The sequence below is a fragment of the Malus sylvestris genome, chromosome 15 (genome assembly GCF_916048215.2).
Source record: "Malus sylvestris chromosome 15, drMalSylv7.2, whole genome shotgun sequence".
Classification (NCBI taxonomy): domain Eukaryota; kingdom Viridiplantae; phylum Streptophyta; class Magnoliopsida; order Rosales; family Rosaceae; genus Malus; species Malus sylvestris.
The window spans coordinates 46,718,207-46,723,365 of NC_062274.1; the positions used below are offsets into that span (position 1 = coordinate 46,718,207).

Sequence of the window (5,159 nt, forward strand, 5' to 3'; positions counted from 1 at the left end):
TAATTAGCTTATATAAAAAATTAAAATCTTTTTCAAGAAAAAAAAAATCCAAAAGCTTCTCTACCCCATCCCGTCCCGTAAGTCGTGTTCCCTTCTTCCCATCCTAAACAGTGCCATGGTTGCAGCCCAATGCTTCCATCCCTGTAAAACCCACGCAACAATACTCTAGCCATGTTGATCGGAACTAGCTGTAATATTATCAAAATTGGAGGTATTTCTTTAGATTAATTCCATGTTCCAAAAAATAAATAGAAATCCAACAACCAAGCATTTGCCATCTTTTGCTTTCAGTTTATATTGTTGTTTGGGTCTGAAATATTGGATTTGGACCGAAGATAGATGTGGTGAAGCCTAGATTTCTTGTGAGGAGGAGCCTCACACAAGTATAGAAGAAGAAGAAAAACCGAATAGTGGTTATAAAATTACTAATGCAAACATCATAATATATATCTAAATAATTAAGTAGTCAAAATTAATATATGCATGGATAATTTTATCTATTCATAGTAATCATAATTATTCTCAATGTATTTCATATTTTGAAACCATTGCATGATGTCATCTATACTATTGAAAGAATTATTAAGAGAACTTTAACGAAAAGCTTCCGGTACTGTTCACTTTAACAAAAAAATCACATTTTTACACTAAAAAGTCAATTATGGTACTATTCACTTTCCCCTTTATTTTGTTAATATCGTTAAAACTCAAAGTTTTTAAACTCTTTTCATTAGTTTTCCTAATTATTAAACTCGATAGAGAGAATTACTAAAATAACCCTAAAACTCAAGTAAGAGGTGTGATAGAATATAAACAAATGTTTTATAGTGAATAATAGAGTATTACAAACCTTTTTGTTCTTTATTTAGTAAATTTGGGATTTGGAATGGCTAAATATATGAAATTCAAGGAGAATAGGGAATAACTGTGCTAGCACATAAGTGAAAGACAATTTTTTAATTAAAATTGAATGATGGTTTTTTTTTTTTTGGACAAACGATATTATCTACACTAAAAGGAGGGGGTAGGCTTAGCCTCACAATGGGCTAGCAATAATGTGGTTCAAATTCGCGTTTGGCAAGAATCAAACCTAAGCCCTCTCACTTACAAGTGAAGAGAAATACCATTAGACCGTAGTACTAGGTGGCGAATGATGGGTTATAATTTAAATATTATTGATTTGTGATAGGGTGGTGCTATCCACACACATTTTTTTTACCTTCCACATATTCCTCTCAAATTTTGACCGTCAAATTGAATGAATTGAAGAAGACCGAATGACATAAATTAACAGTGGGTGTGTGAAAGGTAAAAAATGGTAGGTGAATAGTACCACCCTCTATGATAAATGACCATTTAAAATATATACTTAATTTTGGGATGGGATCTGTTGCATGCAAAATAGATAATGATTGAATTTGTATTACTTGTTGAGAAAAGTTGCAAAGCAATAGAAACAGGTGTAATACTAATCTTATTTTTTAACTCAGGGTAGGCCTAGGATTACTGTAGTCCTTAACTGCCTCCACCAGTGGATGGATGATTCACATTAGGGTTTAATTCTTGGCTCAATATAATGCTTTATGCTAGGTCATAGTGAGATTCGGCTAAGTCCTAACATAAGTGGATTCTTAATGGATCAGGTTGAGAAATGATTCAGCCAAGTTCTAATTGAAGTAAATTTTTTATAGATCAGAATGAGTTTTGATAAGATTCAAATTATTACAAGAGTCAAAACTTGTGGTTGATCAAAAAAGAAATGAATCTAATGCAATGAGGACTAGGTTCAGAATCCTAGTTCTAGTCTAAGTGATCGAAACCATGTGCAGATCGGTTTTGGTTGGTGATAAGATAATGTTGAGAATATCTACAGAAGCGCCGAAGAAGTGTATTCTGTTAGGACTTTACTTCGACATATGTGGTCATTACAAAACTTGCTCTTATAAATAGAAGTGAGTGTGCAACGACCTTTAACTCAACACACAAACGCTCTTGCGCGTTTTATGCGAACCCTTCTCACACTCTGAGAAATCACTAACTACTCTAACTTCGTCATCACACCTTCAGTATGGGATAAGAGCACTGTGTTGATTACCGGCGACATCTTTAGTTTGGATTAATAGCACTGGAGCCATAAAATTAGGCGATCGAGAAGTATATAATGTTTAGATTAATATCACTACTTCAAGTTTGACTGATTATCTATCCAACTCTTAGTCAGCGATGAGTCTTTTGATTATTTCGCCAAACGAGGTCACTTCACTATATTCCAGCAATGTGAAGTGTTCTATGATTGGTTATTCCCAAGTGCATTTCAGAATTCGACATTCTGACAGCTGAATAATGTTTACCATCAAAATACTTATCTCTTTTGAGTATTCGTGTCCTTATAGTCTGATACTGATTCGGCGCACTTATATTTTCACAAATATAGTTGAGGTAGTTGAACCTGGTGTAGGAGATCCTAAACTTCGCAGTGACTAGCAACCTTGTCTTCAGGTTGTAGAGCCCTAATCCAAGATGTGTTCCTTCCGCGGTTGATCACTCGAGTACAAAAGTCAACAACACATTTGACACCACCACCACATGCATTCTACTCGTAGAACGAGCTCGGTCAACAAGTTGGTAAGCCTGTAAACACCAGAAGATATAATTAGCTTATTAATTGCTTGGCCTGCATGCCACGTAGACTTGATAATTTTTAGGGTCAACAGTTGTGTTAATTTATGCCGTTGAGGAAGAATTTTTCTTTTTAAAAGCAAAAATTTTCAATTGTTTGTTTCCGGGCTTAGCTAGGTTACTTCCATTCTTTGCTTCGGGCGTCAATCAATCTATCACAGGCCATTCTGTCATTGTTTAATTTCTGGTTGTCTGATCACACTTGAAATTATGTATTCACTCACTTTCTATTCTGGTTGAGAAAGGGAATATGTTTGATCGGTTTTATAAGTAACTCTCATCTGCCTGACTTGGCTCAGCTTGATGCAGCTGTACTTTATATTGATTGGATTGCTCTTGCTTATTCTTTGATTTTGACTTTTGAATATCTTTTTTTACTACGCAAAAATAAATGCAGACATAATGTTCCTCTTAATTTAATTTTACTAACATGTTTTTTTCACATGGAATACATTTTTAACAAGAATTGGATCCCACTTCGCCTCACATCAGCGTGTTAACGGCTTTATGAGATTTTTTTTAATAGAATGGGACAATGCGTGATATAATTTGAGTTTTAAAGTGTTAATAAGAATGAAATTGAGTTTTATTTGGAAAAGATATTATCTTCGGATCTTTTCCACAAAACTTATGAATCAATAGATCTGGACGCTTGATATTTGATCCACCGGCTAAAATTATTATGATTTTTAAAGGAACCTCCTATTTTAAACCGTTGGATCAAATTTTAAAGGTCCAAATTTATTGATCCACGGGGTTTTGGTGAAAGAGATTCAAAGAGGATCTCTTTCCTTTTATTTGTAGTAAATGTCTTTTTTATTTTTAAGTTTCGAATGTGGTTCACATTTTTGTTATATATAACGGATAGAACTTCACTAATGAAAAGATCAGTAGCAGCTCCTGTTGTTTATGCCTAATCACGGCTGGACATGTGTCCAAATTTTCATAAAAAAATAAAAATTTGGACAGCAGTCGAACTGGACGCTAAATTAGCAGATTTTCTTTGTGTGGGACCAAGCGCAGGAAAACAAGAAATAAAAAATTTGAAACGACGCCTGAGAGATTCGAACTCTCGCGGGGAAACCCCATGTACTTAGCAGGCACACGCCTTAACCACTCGGCCAAAGCGTCGCTTTTTGGTATGCAGTGCTGCTTTACTACATATACTAGAATGGGAATTATAGGACTTGAACAGGCAAAAGGATTTTAGAAACCTAAATTTCAAAACTGTTCGTCACTTTAGATGAAAAATCACAACACGATAAAGCAAAAGAATTGACTTAAAAAAAGAAGAAATAGAGCAGAAGAAATAGCAAATGGTTCATCTGCCGACATGAAAACTAAGAACAATTCATGTGGGCTTTTAAAAGAGGCCTCGACACCCCCATCTAAAAATGACTTTCATTACCTCAATTTATTTTAAGTCCGTCATACATCCCCACGTAACAAAGTTTTAATTTTTAATTTAGGGATCATTTTGATAGAAAGAGACTATGTAGTAACCTTTTAACTATAAATGATTTTCTAACCCTAAGGGGTTGGTTTGGAAAACGAAGAAAGGTTTTGAACACCTAACTCGAGTTTGAACTCTCAGAAATGCATCAAGGCCATCGACTATGCTTTGATGTACAGTTTGACTAGGGGTCAAAAGTTATGTAGCCTTATGTGTTACATGACATGCATGAGAGGTAAGTTGCTTATCATCAGTGTGTGGTGAGACACCTCATATATTAAAAAATTGATATTTGTTGTGGCCTATATTTAACTAAGGGGTGCGGCATGAAGAGAAAGAGAGTGGAGAATAGACTTGGGGAATTGTGTGTGAATTCCCCAGTCCTTGTGTCTTTATTTATAGTAATAAGGAGGAGAGAAACTTGCTCTCAAGTAATACAAAGTCTATTGGGAAAGATCTTCTAAATCCCAAAGGATTTCTAATCTATCTTTACTTAGGATTTACACAATCACAATATGTATTAGAACATATGTCACAACATTCCCCATTGAGTGTGCAAATACTCAAGTAGATGGTGCATCAGATCTTCAGGCAAGTGTAGAAGCAGTTGATGAAGTCATCTCATCTAGTTGGCACAAGTAGTGAATGCGAGTCTCAAAACAAACGAAAGAATGCATGGGGTAGTAAAACTCACAAAACCTTGTTACAGCAAAACCTAAGGTGGGACAAAAACCCATAGTCAAAGAAGAAAAGTGAGAAGTTGCATTAAGTCAAAACTATAGGTCTTCTGGACGCAAGTAGGATGTACACAAGGGTATGACCAACCCAGGATAGGTGCCTCGTCAAAACCTAATCAGGTAGCAAAAACCCAATGGGAAAAATGCTCCTAATGGTAGGGAAAAAAAGTACATCAAGGTCAAATGAGTATACTTCTGGATACTCATCCTGAGTTTGACAAAACTTTCAAATGAAACTACAAGCATTGCAAGTGAGAAAGTTACGCATGCCAATTCCTTGGACAAGCTTC

General features: G+C 35.2%; 1 non-coding gene across 1 annotated transcript; it reads right to left on the reverse strand.

The window, feature by feature from the left end:
* Nucleotides 1–3,728: 3,728 nt before the first annotated feature.
* TRNAS-GCU (transfer RNA serine (anticodon GCU)) lies at nucleotides 3,729–3,810 on the reverse strand. The gene has a single exon. It is a non-coding gene; the product is annotated as a tRNA-Ser (tRNA).
* Nucleotides 3,811–5,159: the final 1,349 nt, after the last annotated feature.